We start from the raw sequence: 20,350 nt of genomic DNA, 5'->3' as shown, positions 1-20,350 counted from the left end.
TTCCACTACTTTTTTTGGCACAGTTCTACCACTGATTAAGCCACTGACGGAACATAATACATCTCCAGATTGCCATGGGTATAAACATACCGTAAAAACATTAGCTTGTAGAGTGCTTCTCAGGAGCACTACCAGTATGCTCTGAATCAGAGTAATGCTTGATTTGTGCTTGTTTAATTCACCATTTCATATGTTATTAAATATGTTAAGACCGGGTTAGATATTGCATGGTTTTATCTTGCAGGAGGAGCTGACAAGAGGACATGGGCCATATGCCTCTGGACAAGGTCCATCCAGACTATACATATATATAAATATCCAATGAAGAAAAGTTATTAAAGGCACTTAATGGTTAACTTGCACTAATAAAAACCTATGAAATTCAATAGAAAAACTTTGTTAAAGGGACGTTATGGTTAAAAGTAATACCCCAGAAATTCACCAGCTATGGTAAGCTAAGCAACCGTAACTCACTCAGTACATGAACAATGACGTCACAAATGTTATTTATGGCATCCCTGATGACCTCACATATCTTGGCCACTAATTTTTGTTCACTGTCATTCGTAGGCTAGGTTTTCTTTTTACTGATAATGAGACTTTTAAAAATTGAGGAGTTATATATAAACATTAAACTTCTTATACCTTCTTAAAGTACTTTCTATATAGTTTGATTTGACCTCATAATGCACATATATGGGGCAATAAGCAGGCCTCAAATACACAATTAATTTGTGTACATGATAATCAACTGTAATGTTATTGTCATTTTTTTGTGCTGTTGATTTTTTTTTCCTTACTTTTGTTTCCCTGTATGTGGCTTTAATTTGTATTCATTCTGGACTTTTATATGTATTTTTTGCATTAACACAAGTGTGTCATGAGTTTGAAATTGTTAGCTATTTATTCAATGTTTACCATTACACAAACCATTGATAAGGTAACATTTATTATGTTACTTTTGTAAATTACCAGATTAAAATGATTGTTCTTCTTTGGTACATGCTGCAAACATTGCCTTTGTATATGTATGATTAGATTCCTGTATTAACATTACTTCAGCCCATCATCGTCTACTCGCCCCCTTACGCTGACCCTACTGTCTTAATAGACTTATACAACACCACCGTGCTCAAAGCTATCAATACCATTGCACCTCTAAAACTATGCAAAGCTAAACCATGCTCTCATCTTAATACTTGGTTCACCCCTGAGCTAAAAACACTACGCAAGACTAAACGACAGGCTAAATCCTCATGGAAAAACTCCCCATCAGACACTAACAAGATCACTTACATAATAGCCTCCAATAACTACAAATCAGCCATCACCCAAACAAAAAACAACATTTACAATGAGAGAATTATCAAAGCTAAATCTAATACCAAAGAGCTCTTCAACGTTTTGAGAGAGCATGAATCTCCTTATCCCTTACCTGACTCGTGCACCAAAGATATTTCTTGGTGCACCAACATTCAAAAGCCCCTACTCGGCAAAATATCATTGTTACAATCTAAAATTGAATCCAAAAAAGCTAGTCTAGCCCTTGACAAAAGCCAGAATCCACTATTAAATAAACAACCAGATACCAATATCCTATTCAATTTCTCCACTATATCTATCAAAGAGGTAGAGGATATCATCTCGACTTTGAAACTATCAAAATGCCAGGGTGACATATGCCCTGCCCTGATAATCAAAGATGCAGCTAAACAACTCGCCCCATTCATTAACACTGTAATCAATGTGTCATGTACGTCAAGCATTGCACCAAACAATCTGAAAGACTCCCGGGTCCTACCCCTTCTTAAAAAACCTTCCTTAGACCCTAATACACCCTCCAACTATTGCCCCATTACTACTGTGCCTTTCCTTTTAAAGATCTGGGACAGACCAGTTTACTTGCAGATACAGAACCACTTAGTAAAGCACAATCTACTAGGCTTCCGACCCAAACATGGTACAGAGACCGCCTTGATGGACCTCAAGACACAAATGGACAAACTTAAAGACAATGGCAAATTTGCCTCTTAGCTGCTTTTGACTTGGTAAACCACAAAGTTGTATGCACTCAACTATCGTCAGTAGCCCTCTTCTCCGATAAAGCCAATGCCTGGATTCAGTCCTTCTTAAAAAAATGCTCCATGTGGGTCTTCGCACCTTCTGCAGCCGCTGAACCAGCTCCTGTTTCATGTGGTGTCCCTCATGGTTCTTGCGTATCACCAACACTATACAATGTGTTTACCAAACCTCTGTTTGACAAACTAGATCATTTGGGTGTCACCTACTTGAATTATGCAGATGACACCCAAATACTCATCCCGCTAACAGGAGACTACATCAAAGATTGCAAAGACCTCAACGGCTTTTACTACATCATCCAAGCCCGGATGGCCAAAGACAGACTTCAACTCAATGACGACAAGACTGAGCTACATCTTCTAGGCTCCCAATCTAGACTCAACAAGTTTGACAAACTTTACATATCTTTCAACATATATGGCAACAACATCACAGTATCCAAGGACATCAAAACCTTAGGAATATACCTCGACTCTGCCCTCACTCTGAATAGACAAATCAAGGCTATCTCTTCATCCACAGCCTACACCTGTAAGCTTATCAATGCCTGCAGAACTTTTCTATCCTCCACCAACTGCACAACTATAGCTAGAGGTCTAGTACTTTCTAAAATTGACTATTGCAATGCTCTCTATCTGGGCTCTAGTCAACGCAACCTCAATAAGCTGCAAGTGATTCAAAATAATGCTCTAAGAGCAAGATCTCATCATATCTTGGACCTGAGATGAAACACCCAGTGGCTCTCAGTTCCGCAAAGAATAGAGAACAAAGTCGTCTCTCTTACCCAAAAATACAATCAAGCACCAAAATACCTAGCTGACGCCTTCAGCTGCAATATCACCTCACGACCTACTGGACCGGCACAAGCCCACTGTCTGAAAGTCCTTAGGTTCAAGCTCCAGAAAGCAGTAGGCACCAGTTTCCCTGTGCATGCCTCCACATGCTGGAACACTCTACCGCTGACACTCAGAACAGAATCATCCTTCCAACTCTAGAAAATCTCTAAATCTTGGATACTCTCAAAAGAGTAATAAGAAACACAACAATGCTACTCATCACTTCCCATCACGCTATTAATTGTTTCCACTTTCCTCTACCTTATCTGAACCATGACTGCCTCATTTGCACATGAATTGTGTTGTGCTATCATTCATTGTATATTATTGTATATATCTGTATACATATTTTGTTACCCTTGTATCCATTCTTGTATGTAATTTCAATACAATGGGCCTCGTTATCAGTATGGAGGTAGCCATACTGCTAAAAGCGGCATGGCTGCCTCCATACCGGGTTCCAGGTCCGGGTCCTGCGAAAGGGGACTTACCGGGTCATTCCGACCTTAGAGGGCCCGGTAAATCCCTTTCGTGGGACCCGAACCTGGTACATCCCCATTCCCATTGAGCCCCGATAGGGCTCAATGGGAAGGATGTTAACAATGGGCCTGTTAATGACGGGCCAATTCTTAGCATCCTCGTCTGCTAGCGGGTCCCGCTAAAGACGCCTGGTTTTACCAGACGTCCTTAGCGGGTCCCTCTGCAGACCACGGAATAGGGCTGCCCGGAATGAACAGGGCCGGACCCTTACCGGCCCCTTCATTCCGTGGCTGCCTGCCTCCTAATGAGACCCAATGTCTATGTAACTAAGTAATGCACCCTGATGCCTAAGGGCCTGGCTTCCACTATATAAATAACTAACCAACCAACAACACTCAAATATAATGTTTCCTTTAGATTAGAACATTCTTTAATACATTTAGTAGTTTATGATATATCTCCCGATGACCATGACATCTTGATACCAACATTATAAACACTACCCCTTGTACGGACTGTTCATAAAAATTATTTTAATATGTGATGTCATCAGTTATGTAATCTATGCCCTTTGTGATGTCATCTTTCATGTACTGGGTTTTTGTCTTAGCAGTGCACGGTGGTGGTGCACATTATGGTTGCTTAGCTTACCATAACTGGTGTATTTCAGTTTTTTTTAAATTTTACTTGTAACCATAATGTCCCTTTAACAAAGTTTTTCATTGGATTTCATAGGTTTTTTTAGTGCAAATTAATCATTATGTCACTTTAACAATCATTTTTCATTTAATGTCATGCGTTTTTATTAGTGCAATTTTACCATAAACGTCCCTTTAACAACGTTTTTTTCAGTGCATTTCTTAGGTTTTTACCAGTGCACCCTAATTTGCTACAATTTACCACAATCATACTTAGTGCAATTTAGCAACATTTAAGTCCATTTTAGAAAGTTTCAACTTAAAACGCTGCCATTTGCCACTTTCAAGCATCATTTTTAACACGTCTATACACTTTTTGCAAGTTTTTCCACTCTTTTGGTATTCGTCGATGTTCACAAACTCTGTTGTCACCGCAGACTTTCTGGACCATGTCACGTGACCATACTTGCGCATGGCATGATGACGTGTTTACGAATGCCTCGTGAACAGTTCGGAACTGCATTTTTAAGCTCATCTAGGCACAGCTCCTACACCTATTCTTTTTCATTATCCATTAACAATCTAGCACACAGCACATAATTTGAAGAATATTATGAAACTGCTATTTATCTTATAAATGGCATCAGCTATTTCCATCCCTCCTCCCCCAGAGCCACCACCACCATCAGCTGGAGGACCTACACAATGAAAGAGGTGCAGTGCTTCAAAAGGCAATCAAGAAAACCAAGGAGATGAGGCTAGAAGAAGTTCTTAACTATTGCACCTAGAGAGAATCATGAGTATGGCAGTTATTTACCATTGTTAGAAATGTACCAGAGGCTAAAGCTACCATATTGAAATGCACTGAGTGAAACAGTGTACTCAGTCGTAGACAACCTCGGCAGTACTCCAACGGGACCACCTCCATGTGGCACCACACCAAATCCAACCAACACAATGCTCTCAGAAAGGCTGTTCCTTTCTTAGTAAGTAGTAAGCTGTCTTATTTTACCTCATCTTCCTCAACCAATGCTGTAACCACACAGCCTACCTCTGTGGTACACAAAATCCCTTCAGATACCTTACAAGCGATAAAAGAGGATGTTGATCCATATATTTCAAAAACAACAGTACTCTGTATATACTGCAACATACCACTCTGCAGGGGGGGGCATTTTGAAGTGCTTTTGAAGCAGTAATCAAGGAGCATGAGAAACACTGCCCTCGACCTTAGATTTAATACACATGCAGCATCTTCCCCTGCGCCGCCATATTTGTGGTTGTTGCACCTTTCCTCATTTCCCTCCCCACCTTACTGTCTGGCCTCTCCTGCAAAATATATGAAAATAAAGAAATAATGAAATATAAAAAATTGTTCTTTTAAGAACCACCTTTCACAGTTACTAACGGGAACAAAAAAAATAAGCTTGTAGGCTCCATCTACTTTACATTTTTCAGCAAAGTAGTTAGATTCAATACGATTCTCCAATATTCTCATTAACATGTTCTGCTATGCTAATGGAATTAATGGAATAATGGACTGTTGTACACTAGACAAAAAGTAAAAAGCACAGAAACGCATTTCTGTCTGAAATTCTTCTCTCTAGTCAGACCTTCCAGGATTTTGCGGGATGAAATAGCACATTTTGCAACACAAACCTTTATTTATTGCAGCATTTTAGCAGGACATTTTGTATTAACTGGAGTGTGTAAGATTGCCACATTGCAGGGAAGAGGCAGTGTGCTAGGCTACAAGAGAGCCAGGGTGTCATTATTATGTATCTTTTGTATTAATTTAATAGGAAGGGACCCAGATGTCTCTGGCTTGGCAGAACAGTTTTTGTTTTGGCTACATTTTTGGTTTAATATGCATTCCTATTTAATAGTATTACTAAATTGATCATTATCAGTTGTAATGCTGCACCTATTCCCCTTATATGTTCTATAATCCCCCAAACACCCACACACCTCTCTCACCAACACACACCACACAACTCCCAATTACAACGTGCATTCCTGAACCTCTCACTCTGTCATACAAATATTTACGTGCCTGTCAAGTCACAATTTCCACTCCCCCCGCCAAACTCCAAATCATTCTCCCAACTCACACTCTACATTTCCTCATGCAATATACAGGGCCTCATTACACGGTAGGCGGTAAGGGTTTACCGGTACCAGTATTTTACCGGTACCGGTAAATCCTTACCGCCTTACTATGAGGTCCCTTTGCGGGTTGGGGAATTTAATGCCTGCTTTTTGCAGGCGTTAAAAACCAACCCGCAAAGGGACCCAGGGAGCTAATTACGGTACTGCAATTTGCGGTGCCGTAATTAGCACCTTCCCCTTTCCCATTATGCCCTATGGGGCAAAAATGGGAATGGGGAAGGGCAATGGTGGAAGGGGGAATTACCGCCCCACCAACCTTGGAATGGGGCGGTAATTCCCCTTTCCACCAAGGCGGTGCCAGTATTTTACCAGCATGAACCATGGCGCTAATTGCGCCATGGTTCTCCGCCTACCGTGTAATGAGGCCCACAGTCCTTCATTCTTTTGTGCTGCTTCTGCATCTTGCATTCTTTCTCCCATTCTATTGCACTCTTCACTCATCCTTTTTCCCAGTCTGCAGCTCACTGCCCCTTTCCGGCCAACCACTTCCTCTCTACTTTCTGGCTCACTGCTCCCCCTGACCACATGCTCCCTCTACTTTCTTTATCTCTGCTCGCTCTCAGATTTCTGGCCCATCGCATCACTGCTTCTTCTGCTCTCTTGTGCACTGCTTCCTCCTCTGACCCACTTATCTTCCTCTGTTTTCTTGCCTTATCACGTCACATCTCACCCATCACTCTCCCCTCTCCTTTCCCTCTCATAGTGTGACAATTTAAAAAAAATGATTTTGACCATGATCCTCAAAAAATGGGGCATTTAAAAATAGACCCGAGGATATGCTATTTTTAGATAACCTATTTTTTGCAAATGAGCAGGTCACCTTATTCTCAAACGTGACCTGGGCATTTCCACAGGGCTGAGCTGTAGTGCAAACTATGTGCTGGCCAGCTGCCTTGAATAGGGTTCTGGGTTGTTTGACCAAAATGTGTAATTATTTGCAGCGGAATTGACCGTAGTCAATTGTGCCATGAATAGATATGTACTTCAGCCAAACAACCCAAAATGCACCTTTCACCACCACCCACACCCTCCCCTACTAAACTGCTTGGTCTCTGCCGCTTCCCCTGCAACCCTGCTGTGTCAGATCGATCCCTCTAACGTAGGTCTGATCCGATGCCGCAGGGTCCCTATTTAGATTTTTTTGGTTTTGTTTTCCGACATCCACCTCGAATTTTAGGAAACCCCTGCAACCCCCAATCCCCCGTTCCACATGTTCTGTATTTATAAAACCGATCGAATGGTACTGGCGAAATAGGTCAAATTGTACCATTCAATTGATTTTTGGCAGTCAAAATGGGTAGTACCTTGAATAGAAGAGCTCTCCCGACAGTGTTCTGCAAGCTCCCAGTGCTTTTTACAGTGACAGACCCTTCAGGTGCCTGCCAATGTAAAATGCGACCCAAAAAACAAATTTCTATCCTGTTTGAGGATCAAAAATTCAAGCGACATAGCCGCGGTTCATACCTTAAATAAAATGCATGACAGGGTCAAGAAAGACCCTGTCATGAAGTGGCACCCCATCTCCCGTGCGCGTAGGGTTGCCTACAATTTCTGCACATTTAAAAGTGCATATTGCTTGGAAATTTAGGATGCGCTTTTAAATTGGCAGAAACTCCCCCTGATTTGCTCAATGAGGTGAAAAAGGCCACCTGAATGGGCGTGCATATAAAATCCACAAGGTACGCCTGAATAGGCACTAATACAATGTTTGTTGAAATAGATGAGATATTGAAGTTATTTGTGAAAGTATGAGAGAATAGAGAATGATGAAAAGAAATATATGATGTATAAATATGTTTGGAATAAATAACATTGAAATTATTTTTCTATATGAAAACAAAATTTGTCTGTTTTGAAATTATAAAGTGTTTATTTTTTTAAAGTATTTTCTCTAGCCTCATTTGTGCCTAGGTCCATTGTTTATTTTTGATACAGTACCCGATTATCCTTTGGCCATGACTCAGATAATCTGCGCACTGCCCATGGCCGCCGACTATACCTCAGTCCCAAAAGGTATGTCACTATTTTTTGCACCTACATTATGACACTTTTCAAAAAATAAAACACTGACACATTTCCAAAAGCATGCTTTCAAGTCCTTGTCAATGCTTCTTGCACAATTTTCCTGCAAATCCAACCATGTTTTATGTTTTGAAAAGTGTCAAAATGTACATACATACAATAGTCATATAACTTAGCTCTCAGATGAAAAAATCCATTCAGACTTTGCAGAAATATTCCAGGTTCATAATATAATCTTTCTAAAATCTTTTGTGCATATTCATCAAATGACAATAATGTTGTAACCCATCTAAAAATTGTGAAATTCCCCCTCTAATTTGACCCCCTCTTTACAAAATCCCACCAAACTTTGCAAAGTCATTCAAATCTGGGTCTCAAATCATTTTGGAAAATGATGTGCAAATTCATGAAACTGCACCAAATTTATAAGCGTTTCAAATATTTGAGGACCCCCCTCCAATTGTGTACACTCTTGGCAAAACAGCACCGAATTTTGTGGAACCATTCAAGGTCACGATAGAATGATATGACAAGATTTCATAGTTTAATTGAGTGGTGCCAAAGTTATACAAAAAACGGCTTTTCACCAACCCTGTAATGCAAAAATATGGATGGATGTACCGAACATCTGAGATGTTTGCAAACATCAGAGGGCTGTGCCCGAACTGTTTACGGACTCCGAAGATGTAAAACCACCCTTTTTTGCATTTTATGGCCATATCCCATCCCAACCTCATCAACCCTCACCTCCCCACAGATTGTTTCATTAGTTTGAAAAGTGCACAGTTGTGTTCTTAATATGTTTTTACTGCGATGTTCGCGGACAACGGACACTGTTCGCAAATCCAACATGGTGGGCATTTCCACCAAATATTATGCACCTCACGCTTTTCACCATCCAATTAGTGAGTGTGTCCGTTGTCCGCAGACATCACACCATCCCCTGGACCAATCGGAGGCCCGTCTGCAGACCGACAAGGGAAGTGAGTCCGCGGACCGAAACCAGATATCACTAATATTTTAACCTACTTTGTGGCCTTTTAGAAAATAACTACTGGATGGATTTACACCAAATTTACAAAAGCACGCTTTTGGGACTAAGCCGCTGCTCCTGCCCCAAATTTACTGACAATCCGTCAAGCGGTTTGGGCTATGGCTTGAGCATATTTTTATTTGCATTTCGTCTATGGGAAAAACCACACTTTGTGCGGGTTTCCCCTGTAACTTTCGCCCCTGAACAACACCTCACCAAACTTCGCAGAATCAATCTGACGGGGCCATATACTTGTTCCGCATAGTTTTGTGAGGATCCATCGAGGTGGGCCGAAGTTATAAGCCGCCCAAAAAGTGCTCTACCTACAGTTTGAGCAAATTAACCATAACTACCGCAGACCTGGCAATATATAGGGACACCATTGATCTACTCAACAAACTGAATGATATAGGCCCCTCCCAAGGGGCACATTACTCACAACCATCAATGTGCAGTCACTCTACACAAAGATTCCCCACATTGATGGCACTCAGGCATGTAAGAATGATCTTGGGAGTCAAAGCCCACTTGCTGAAGTATGCAAATAATGTTCATAGCACAACTAGAGATGGATTTCCTTGCCACCTGTGACTGCAGACCTTTGAGATATCTGTGCTATATCAATAACATCCTCCTGATCTGTACTCCTGGGGAACAGCACCTCCTAAACTTCCACAGAAGAGTTAATGAATTCCACGCAGCCCTCAACCTCCATCTCTCCAACTCTCCTGAAAAAGTACATTTTCTCTAAACCACCATAACAATAAACAGCTACAGACCACAGTATATCACAAACCAAATGACCGTGCCAGCTAATTGAAGAGTGCCAGATTCCACCCAGTGCACACAAAACATGCTGCAATATTCAGCCAAGCATTTTAAGATACAATTGAATATGCTCAGACACAAAGGTATGGGATAAAAACATACACATTTTGAGTTCAGAATTCATAAACCATTGTAACGCTCACCTGGTATCCACGGGGACGTCACTCAGCCTGTTCTGACCTCTTACGACCTTGAACCCTTCCCTGGAGTCTACTCGACTGGAGACTGGGCCTGAAACACAGGACTGGTAGAATTTAACTCCCTATTGTCTCTGTGTGCTTGAACACCTTCTTCTCTGGGGTCCAACCCTTCCCTTTGATCCACAGCTCACCTTGTTTTCTTGGAAAGTGGGCTCTCCATCCTTCTTTCAGCGCAGGGGCGCATTGATTGATGCGGGCTCGTTGCTGCCTAGTTACTTCACTGGCAAGAGTCTGACAGGTAAGTATAATGCGTATTTTGAACAGTTCTCTAACTTCGTTCCTTTCCTTCCTTAGATGATGGCCGGCATCCGAGGATGGCGACGTGCTGCTGAGATGAGTAGCGCTGAAGGTGAGTGAGAGCATGATGCGCGATGCGACCCTTTCGTATTTATATTGAACTGAATTCTTTTTCTGTGTCTTTTAGGTGCCGCAAGGTTTTCAGCGTGGATGCCGGTTATGAAGAAGAAATGCGGTGAGTAAGCGCGGTATGCGGTGCCTCTAGATGTTTCCACGCTAACCTGGACTGTCTTTTCCCTCTTGCAGATGGATGAGAAGTTCCAGAGACAGAGTTCCCCCATAGCGGCTGGGATTCAGGTAAGTGTTTGAAGCTCGTACAGTCTTTAAAAATTAGCAAAGATTTGCTGGATGCTTACTAATGCCTTTTTTGTTCTTTTCCCTTTTCCTTAGGAAGCGGCGTGCCGGGATGGGAATGACACCATCGAAGATGCCTGCAGAACAGAAGGAGTGATGAATGATGGGCAGAAGTGCCGCAAAGTAAGGCTGTTCCTAATGGTGTTCTTGTTCTTGCAGGAGCTTAGCGCAGAAGAAAGATGCAGGCCTACTGGAGACCGATCCGAACACTGTGAGTGTCACGCTGCAAGTGCAGAAAACGCAAAGCATGTTTCTCAGCCTGGGCATGGCTTAAATAGTCTCTGGGTATCCCACGTGTCTCTGGGCTGAACCACACCCAAAAGACTAGACTGCACATGCAGTTCTGGGAACCGAAATATGTGGGGACATCCATCTTGTCTCCATCAATGCACTACAAGTCCAATCCCCAATGTTATCCTATGGGAGTGAGTGAGTCTGGTGTCACAAGCACCAAGTCTGACTCCAAGTGGGTCTTTGGAGGGATGGAGAGGCCCTTGAGGGCCATGTAGGTGATCGTGGCCTGGCTCCAGCCTGACATCTTGGAGGGCTGGGTACATGAGGGGCAGGAATCATGACAGCCATGGATACAGCTGTCGAATTGTGAACAAACAGATGCAAAGGGCAACATGGATCCTCTGGAGCAACCTCTTCGAAAACAGAGCAAAAGAGACACAAACCTGGGTGCCACTGGTGGTCACATACAATCCAGAGCTGGAAGCCCACTGCAAGATTGCTAAGGAACTCCAGCTCATCCTGCAAGAAGATGAACATGAGTAGTTTTTACTGAGAATTGCCCCTCCTTGCTTCCAGAAAACCAGCCATTCTGAACTGAATGATGATCAGAAGCAAACTACACACAAATATAACAGGTTATGGAACAGTGCCTTGCAGAACCAAAAGATGCCTAACCTGCCAACATATCAACATTTAGGACACAATCAAGATTCTCCACACGGGGCAGGTCTACATAATTATGCATCAGTTTACATATGCATCCGGCAAGATTGTTTACTTGATTATGTGCATGAAATGTCCCATTCACAGACATTCAACTGGCACTGCACAAGCCCCACCTGCCTCTCTAATTGTTGCCAGACTCCATCCAACCCAGCGCCATCTAACCTCAAAATATGCCAGCTGAAAAGCTACCCAAAGACGTGTCAGGGCCCTAGTCCCTAGTCAAACCCCACCCTTCCCTCTTGATTGTGATGCAACACAATCCTGACATGGTATTTGACACAAAGCTACCACACTGGGCTCAACGGGTCAAAGGCCTAACACTTAAATTGGCTGTATAGCCCCTCTTTCAGAGTTCTAGAGGCACAAGCCTGCTATGCTGATGAGTGTGCTACCACTGATCTTGTAAAGGGACTGGCCTGACATACCAACCTTCAACTGGACTGCACTTACAATGACTGACACCTAACCAATCCATGCTGCCTTGTAGAGATGTAGAGAGCATGCTAACAGGGTGGGCTGTTTTTTTTTTCCTGCTCTCCAGTTTCACTGACCCGTGCCTACTGAACACAGTGTATCTTTTAGACCTTGAAGATCACAATGTGTGGGGGAGTTGAACATCCAATACATGCCTTTCTGAGCATACTACAAATCAGGTACAGATCGGCACAGACAGCAGGGTGTCTGCAGGAGGGGCTATGTAAGCTGTAATGCTATGATGTTTTTCAAATGGTTCATTTCATCTCTGCCTTAGGAAGTGGATACATTCAACAAAAGCTTGCAAAAATGCAAAATAAATATTTGTTAGCCTAATTAAGGTATCAACTCCTTGTTATCTTCTGATCAGCATTATAAGAAGAGAGAGAGAGACCCTATCAATGTTCAAACAGTTTTATGACATATAAAAGACAATTTGCTTCATTGGGTTCTTCGATGGAACAAGGTCATCTGACTTTGGGTCTTCCAGTGGCAGCTCTTCCTTTCATAGCAGGGCCACTATCCCGCTCCTCTCCTTCTGCCATTCCTGGACATCTCAGACCATTACCGGGGCCTCCTTTTCCCATCCTTTATGTCCCTAAACAATGTTCTTTTTGCTGGTTTTGCCTTTTTTTGCAGCGCTGGTGCTGCTCTTCTTGTCTGCTAGTGGTGCGTCCAATATGCCCATTTAAATGGGGTATTACTCTTCCCCTCTCTGTTGCTTTCTGTCTTCTAAAGGCACCCTGTCAAAATGGACACCCTTGGGAATCTTCAATTTTTTCAATAAAAAGTGCCCACACGGCTCACTAGTGACACCCAGATTGTTGTTTCAGTGTCTCTTACAACCTGTGCAGGTCTTCTGCTTTCCACTGCCACTGGATTAATAGACACACCTCACTCCCATTTGAAACATTTTTTGGCACAGTACTATGGTCTGCCGATTTGAAGCAACAGTATTTTCACCCACTCCCTCTATAAGCATCATGTTCAAGACAGCCCGCCTCACCTAAAAATCAGTCAGAACCACATATCCATCCACTCTACTTACCACCTCCTGTGGCGAATACACCACTAGAAGAACACAATCACCAGGCTGGAAACAAAGGATTGCAAGAGAAACAAAGGAAAACAAGCCTTTTCTTTCTAAGCAATCAGTCTATAAAATATGTTACTAACACAGATAATAATGTCCCCCTCCATTCCAGACTTCAGGAAGGACTTGAAGACCCTACTTTTCATGGAACATCTTGCCAATTGCTGAAAGCTCCATTCAACCTAATTTGTCTCATCAGTAAATTCCTCACCCCTGCTCCCCTATCCATCACACCTCCCCTGCGACTCCTGCACACTTACTTGGGTCTGCTCCCTATCTCAGCTAGGTGTGCACTTTATCAATCCCATACATGCATTCATCTCATGCAAAAGATGGAAAATTTACGTTTGGGCCTCATTGCAAGTTGGGCAGTGAGTTTTAAATGCAATGGTACTACCATATACCGCTGTATTACTGCACCTCCCAACTATGAGATGGGCGGAAAGTTGGAGTATTCACCTCCAGCTATGAACTGAAAGTAAATGCTCTGACTTTCTGCCAATTTTTGGCAGATTTACCACAACAGAATTACTGCCACAGTAATTCTGTTGAAAATGCCCCATTGAGTCCAATGAACTAAAAAAATAAAATGGGGATTTACACCGCCACCACCACTTGTAATCCGGTGGTAATACCTTCGGACCAAGTTTGAAAGTTCATGTAAAAGCAGACTGCTTTCAACTAATGGCACATTACAGCTCAAAATTAAGGTGGGATAAGCAGGAGCTAAAAGCAGTTCCTGGGTATCCAGCATTAACCAGAGACCAGGAGCTAGTACATATATTTCTGCAAATGTAACTTCCACATGAGATGCAAACATATCATTTTTTTCTATTATTAATGAGCCCTTATGCTTTAAATGATATGATATGATAAGTCAATTATAACGCGCCTGTACAAACGTGTTTCTAGGTGCGAAAAGTATATAGATGTGTCATAATGCTTATTTTTCGATTGTCCCAAATGCACACAGTTAAATTCACATTGGTATGTTTGTTCGGCATGCCATTGGCCCGGGGAGCTAAAAGTATCTCCTGGTAGCGGTTGATGTCAAGCTTACCAGGTTCTTCCAGGCAACAAGCAGGAACTACATAGCTCCCATCTGTACTCAATTTCGAACCCTGTATTAGCTTCCAGCTCACACAATTTCACTTGACATTTTCAAACTGAACATTTACATTATACTGTATCTTCATGAAAAAATAAATATTCCACAATTTAAAAAATGTCACAGTGTTTCCAAATGTGATGAACTTAGCGCTTTTACGGTATTTTATAATAAAACAAGCATTGACAATACCAACAGTTTGGGCTTTTGTGTAGACATGGGAAAGGCACTTGCCAGGCAAAACCATAGTGGTATTAACTGCCATTGATGTTAGCAGGTGCAAAATGGTGCAAGTATATTGGCATCTAATAGCAGTGGCTGGCAAAAGCACAATACTGCTTGCTTTTAACAGGACTTCAGTGAAGAACACACAGAGTGCTCATAAATTAGTGGATAAAACAAGCCCTAGTAAGCCATTCGTATTACACCAGTAGAGGGTTCACAACTCCAATTAAGTCATTGGGCCTCATTACGACCCTGGCGGAAAGTATTGGTCATTACCGGCATGGTGCAAATAACGTGTCCGTGCTGGTGAGAGACCGCTAAAAGCGGCACATTACGAGTTCTCGGGCACGAGCATTGCACCATGCCGGAAATGAAATCACTGCCATGACGTTAAAAGGCAAAAAATCCCTCTTACCGACATCGAATGCAGTGCAAATAGCACCTCTGCCACACTAGCTATCGACATTACTGGTCACTGCTAATAGCGGTAACCGCAAATAGCGGGAACCACTATTAGCGATGACCGTAAATAAGCGGATCCGGAAGTAACGTCATCGCACAGGAACGGGAAAGAGCACAGCGGCGATCTTTAACAACACAATCCATTGCCACCCTCTGTTACCAGGAGACATCTGACCCCCACAACTTCCACACACCTCCAACACCACCCCTTTGACATCAGGATGCCAAAAGTTGTAAAGAAAACCGGAGATTGGCTGTGCCAGGAGCGCTTTTCAAGGGAGGAGCTGACCATGTTGGCCGAAACCCTCCAAGAACATGCAGACATCGTGTTTGCAACAGAGATGACCCGACCGGCACTGCTGAGGAAAAAGGCGATTTGAGCCCAGAGGGTCAGTGCTGTCGGCACAACACCCCGCATCCCCAAACAATGTCGCAAGCGGTGGGATGATCTACGTCTCCGCGTGGGGAACATACTGGCGGCAAACCGGAATATCGGCATGGTGACAGGTGGCGGTGCTGAGTCGCCCCTTAAACTCCAGCTGTGGGAGGAGATATGTGCCTCCACCATAGGCACGGAGAGCATAGAGGGAGTTGGGGACATGGAGTGAGGAGCACCGTCATCAGACGATGCAGGTAGGTGTCTCAAGTCTAACTATGCCAATACCACCACGATGATGTCCAGATGAATGAGAAGTGCAATGATGCATACCAGGGTCCACCAGACACATTAGCACAAGACTGCCTACAGGCAGTGCTGAGCCTCACCTTGTACACATGCATAATGCACCCCGTTTCTGTAGCTACCCACATGCCTCCATGCATCACCCACCCAAGAGTGAGACTACCTGTATGTCACTGCCTCCAATGTGACTCATCCAGCAATCCAAATCAATGCAGCTATCACAATGCATGCTCTATGCCCATATACCCATCACTAACCCTCTCCCTCCTTTGGTCCACCACAGGCTCACAACCAGACAGCGCCGATGGTGACAATGGTGCAACCCCAGCTAAGAAGGCCAGGGCCGAAGAGGTCAACACCGACCCTCCACTTCAGGGGGAAAAAGGAAACCCCAAAGACATGAAATGGCCCAGAGCACAGCACTGGCCACGGCACCAATGTCTTCCACATCCACCACTTCGACACCACCAACATCCAGCATCTGCCCAGTGTTGTCCACCGAAGGTACTGCCTCGGCTGAAAGCAGCAACATTGGAGAAACAGCTGCCACCGCAGCAATCTCGGACGACGAGGAAGGGGATGTTGTGCATGTTGACACCCCCCCATTGGCCCCCTGCATTCCCCCACCTGTTCCTGTGCAGCCATCCCGACAACAGCATACACGGGCTATCTCCAACAAACTTGTGGCTGGCTACTCCCAGCCCAACCACACCTCTGCAGGAGGGTAACAGTATAATGGAGACCCCTCAACCATCAACCACAGCCCACAACACCCAAGAGGGGATGCAGGAAATTATTAGGCGCCAACAACAACTAACTGGCCTATTGACACAGCATATCACAGAATGTGCTAGTGCTAAGGAGGATATGCATGATTGTGCTGCAACCCTGAGGTCTGCTATTGAGTCCAGTTCAAAGGATATATGTGCTTAACTGGCCGTGGTGCGGCACGTACTGTCCGAGTTGGTTCAAACAATGCGGGACATGTGTCCATCTGTGCAACCAAGTTCTTCCTCGTTTGCCAATTCCACCAGAACCAGCCCCGTGTGCAGGTCGGGCAGGAACCTGCGGCGATCGGACAGGGGTGCACCGAGTGCTGGGAGAGGGAATGCCAATAGGCACAGCCTTGTGTACTGGTGCCATGTGATCCACTTGTGCACAGTCCTGCACACCATGTGTTGGGGAGTAGAGGAGGGAGGGGGGAGTGTGTGTGTTGGGGAGTAGAGGTGGGAGGGGGGAGTTGGTGTGTTGGGGAGTATAGGGCGGAGGGGGGAGTGGGTGTGTTGGGGAGTAGAGGGGGGAGCGGGTGTGTGGGGTGGTGGGTCTGTTCACTTGTTTTCCCTATTCAATACACTTTTTGGTTAATCAGAAATCACATGTGTGGACATTGCTATTGCGTTGGTGTGCTTGATTGGTTAACAGTCTACAATGTCCATGTCCCGGACACACCCTGTGCCCCGAGTGCCATCTCCATGTAACCCCCCCGTCCATGTCTGCTAGATACACTTTTGATCAGAGTCAGATGCATGGCACGTCCCTCCTGAGCATTGTTACGTCCCTGAGGTGTGGCCCCATCCCCAACCTCGTTATCCTCATTGTCAGGTGAGTGCAGTTCAGCGTCAGTGGGCAGTGGCACATTCCGTCAGATGCACTGATTGTGTAGCATGACACATGCCATGAAGTTCATGCCCACCTCATGATGCCTGTACAGGAGTGCCCCACCACACCTGATGACGCAGTGAAAGCCTGCCTTCAAAAGGCCAAATGTCTGCTCAATCAGCACACGGGTACGTGTATGCGCACGATTGTAGTCCTCTTCGTGCATGTTCTGCGGGTTACAGACTGTGGTAAGGAGCCACCTCTTCAAGAGATAGCCTGCATCATCTGCATGTGGCCAACAATTTATGTGTAAATTACTACTTCATAATTAACCTCATTGAGTGACGACATAGCATGCATGTATTTCTTATGGTCAAGCCCATTTCCATGCATGGATGGAGACACATAATGTGACTGGTATGTGTGTATTCCTCTGATGGACTGGTTTGCATGCCATCTACTAGTGGGCGCAGGGGGTCAAGTTCTTTGTGAGTGCCCATGCACTGTGTTAGTCCACGGTGGTTGTTTCTGTGATGTTGGAGATGTCCGTTGATTTGCATGCTTTCATCCTGGCACCGTTGATGCCAGCCTCATGATGATCTCACTACCCACAACAAATGTTGGCATGCAATTCATTTGGGCCTCTGTGTCAGTGTAGTGGTGTATTGATGTTTTTGACCCTTATGTGACTCCTTTGTACGCAGTTATGGGGGAATGTCATTTCAGTAGATGGTTTTTGGTGCTGTGTATTGGCCATTGTCATTGCTTGTACCTGCATTTTGATGGGGGATGCAATTTGATTTGGTACAGTGCACATGCAGATGGCTGTGGAATGGTTGTGACACAGCTTCAATTACATGGTAGGTCTGCTTGCATCTTGCATTTTGTGTTCATGTGTCACGTCCGCAATGGTGATGATGGTGTCCCGGTCCAGACGGTGCAGGGTGTTGATCTGCTCAGTGGTTAGGGTGAATGGACCTGCTCTGATGCATGGGATTGTGGGATGCCTGCATGGTGCCACTGGCTGTGCTGGTAGGGCATGCTTGCCCTGCCCTGCCCTCCTTCTCCTCCTGCTTCTCCTCTGTGCTTCCTGTTGGTGTTCTTCTTCTTGTTGTTGTTGTACTTCCACTGCATTCTGGTCCTCCAGCCCCAGCATTGCTAGTAGTATTGGGGTCATTGGTGAGTGTGACTGGGTGTGGAATGGGGTGGGGTGTGCTCCTTTTGTGCTTGCCTAGTCTGTATGGCCTCCACCTGTGCTGATTGTGTGCACATGTGGCAGTTGGGAACACTGCACATGGCCGTTTACGGTTGGTCCGCGATAGCGGTATTAGCACCATGGCGGTAAGGTACTTTATGCCCTTCACAATGGCGTTAATTGCATGTCCGCCCGACTCGTGATATTCCCCACTTTGCGCCATGCTGGTATTTGCGGCATGGGAGGTCGCATGCCCGTGCCCTTGGTGCTTTTAGCGGCACCGTTAATTACGGTGCCGCTAATAGCGCATTGACAGGTCATAATCGGCCGGAGCGGTAAGCGATGCCGGTAATCCTTTACCGGCATCGTTTTTCGCTTACCACCAGGGTCGTAATGAGGCCCATTAACTCTCAGAAGAGTGCTTTGAAACAATGCTGCAGGCACTTCAAGTGCAAAATTTTATGGTAAGGCTTGAATAAAATGAGCTCAAAGAGTTTCCATGAGCAGGTATTTTGGGTGGGACGGGAAACACTGGCTGGGAATGGCCATAGGGATTAGCATCGTCTTAGGCAGTCAATGGGTGGGCATGTATAGCAAACAACACCTGCAGAATTAGGGTGTAATTCATGGAATTCAGCACAGAAGTAGCACACACGCCTAGCGCAGAGAGGGAGCGTGCACCACGCATGCGGCAGTTGTAGCGCAAAACAGAATTAAGGCACACTGCATATTCATGGATTTCCCTACCCATTTGCAGCCGTGGCACAGCGAGCATCCAGCAGCGCCAGTTACGCCCCCCAAGAATGCCCCTTGCGCCATAAAAAACCTCAGAAATCGCCAATACGGCGCAATGGACTGCGCCAACCCTGGACCAGCATACAGTCCCCCTACATCGTAATTGCCTGAAGAAATTAGCGTATCCCGCTTGCGCCAGCTAAAATACCCACAAATCTTCCTGCGCACCCCCTTCAATACACGTACCCCGCTCGCGGCAACCAAAATGCATGAAAATGTACTTGCGCACTGCCTTGAATACGCGTACCACGCTCGCGGCAGCCAAAACGCATGAAAATGTACCTCGCGCACCCCCTTGAATACGTGTACCCTGCTTGCGGCAGCCAAATAATCCGTGAAAATTAAAATTTTCGCACCCCCTTGAAAACGCGTACCCTGCACGGCCACCCAAATCATCTGAACATCTCCTCGCGCACCCCCTTCAATACGCGTACCCCGCTTGCACCAGCCAAATTGCGTGGAAAGTGTCGAGTATGTGGTGACATGTGTCTGGCTGTCCTCCCTGTGGTGTGGGTGCCTGGGGGGCATGGTGAAGGGTGATGGGCTGCCTGCTGGGCATGGTCATGGGTGAGGGGGTCCCCTGTGGTGTGGGTTGCCTGCGGGCCATGGTGATGGGTGATGGGCTGCCTGTAGGGCATGGTCAGAGGTGGTGGGTGGTCCCCTGTTGTGTGGATGCCACCGGGGCATGGTGATGGGTGATGGGCTGCCTTTGGGGCATGGTCATGGGTAATGGGGGCATCCCCTGTGGTGTGAGCTGCCTGCCGGGCATGGTGAAGGGTGATGGGCCGCTTGTGGCTCAAGGGCAGGGGTGACAGATG

This window comes from Ambystoma mexicanum, chromosome 8 (genome assembly GCF_040938575.1).
Source record: "Ambystoma mexicanum isolate Mex_15411 chromosome 8, UKY_AmexF1_1, whole genome shotgun sequence".
In the NCBI taxonomy this organism is placed as follows: Eukaryota; Metazoa; Chordata; class Amphibia; order Caudata; family Ambystomatidae; genus Ambystoma; species Ambystoma mexicanum.
The sequence above is the reverse complement of the archived record's forward strand: the minus strand, read 5'-3'. Positions refer to the sequence as shown.